The sequence below is a fragment of the Convolutriloba macropyga genome, chromosome 7, assembly GCF_964194025.1.
Source record: "Convolutriloba macropyga chromosome 7, txConMacr16.3, whole genome shotgun sequence".
Lineage (NCBI taxonomy): Eukaryota > Metazoa > Xenacoelomorpha > Acoela > Convolutidae > Convolutriloba > Convolutriloba macropyga.
This window is the reverse complement of record NC_134474.1, coordinates 6,146,163-6,147,652: the sequence shown is the minus strand read 5'-3', so window position 1 is coordinate 6,147,652 and position 1,490 is coordinate 6,146,163. Positions and strand designations below refer to the sequence as shown.

The 1,490-nt window shown below is 40.3% G+C and overlaps 1 non-coding gene across 1 annotated transcript; it reads left to right on the top strand.

Moving 5' to 3' along the window:
* The first annotated feature begins 1,028 nt into the window (after nucleotides 1-1,028).
* LOC142343341 (U2 spliceosomal RNA) lies at nucleotides 1,029-1,218 on the top strand. The gene has a single exon (XR_012759212.1). It is a non-coding gene; the product is annotated as a U2 spliceosomal RNA (small nuclear RNA).
* Nucleotides 1,219-1,490: the final 272 nt, after the last annotated feature.

Genomic DNA, 1,490 nt, shown 5'->3' with positions numbered 1-1,490 from the left:
GGTGAACGAGCTGGCTTGCACCCTGTCCTGAAAGAAGTTTCTTCGGCTTTAAAAGCGTTTAGCAGTGAAAATGAGGCGGAATACCAACTCAAAGCAAATGACAGAAACCATCTAATCCTGACGAAAGATGGAAAGTTCATACCCTTCTACTCCACTCACTTGAAAGCTGTGTCCAACATGTTACCTCTCCGTCAGCTTTTAAAATGCAAGAACCAAGGACGGTTCTTTGAAACATTGCAACACTCACCTGCGGCAACAAGATCAATCTACAATTTCCATACAAAGATGTGCGATTGGCGTTTTGCTCACAAAGCAAGACTAAATCTAAGCCCCTTGAAAGGTTCAATAACGTGGACAGATCAAATAAATAAAAACTGCAGACGTTGCCAACTAGGCGACGAAACCCTGAACCACGTGTTGAATTCATGTCCAGCCCAAAAGAAAGAAATTGTAGGACGACACAATAAAGTACGCGACCACATTGAAAAGTGGATACCTGACCATGTCACCTTTTTTTCGGAACAGCGTTTTGGCGACTGCCAACCCGATTTCGTCATCGAAACGGACACTCAATACATTATTGCAGATGTGAAGATCTCAAATGAAAACCCATCCTTATGGAATCGAATTCATAGCAATAATGCAACCAAATACGAAAAATTAAAAAACTTCTTTGCCAACCGAGGAAAGCCAACAAGTGTTGAGACACTTCAGTTTGGATGCTTGGGATCGGCCTCGATGTCGTGCGCTAAAACCTTGAAAAAGATCATGCAAAGTCAACGGAAAACAAACGCCACACTTCGAGCAATCTCAAATATACTTGTCCACCAGGCACGTAATCAAACTGTTACCCACCTTACCGGGAAGCACCAAAATGAGTGAAAAACTCCGAAAGTTTTAACAATTTCCGCTGAACTCCTTATCCTTTATTTTTGTACTAAACTTATTTCCCTTTTGTTTTGTTCTTTTTCTCTTGACTCAAATATCATCGGATGTTTTTGTGCTATTCAAATCTGTAAACAATAATTATCTGTATTATTCTGTGATATTAATTCAATATTCTATCTGTTCTTGTCAGCTTAATATCTGGCATGTCGGGCATTGCCTGGCACCAATATTAAACTGCTTTTTGATCCTCGGATCCGACAGGGAAGCTTGCTTCAGTTGGTCCACGGATCGTTCCGGTCCTACACCACCACCGGGTACGGTCCATCAAAATGTTCGAAAATAGAGTTGATAATCCAGTAGCCCTGTGAGAAGTTCAGCTCAATAGTCTGAATCATATTCCCAACAGGACTGCTATATTTTTAGCCTCTTAATGCGCTATCTATTTAAGATCTGTTTATTATTTTCGCCTTACGAGATAGATACGTGGATTGCTAAGTTCATGCAGTTTTTATTCATCCTTTTGGCTAAGATCATGCAGTTACAAATTTAGCACCTTCTTTCCTTTAGCACCTTCTTGAATTCCAAAAGAGAAATTGAAGATA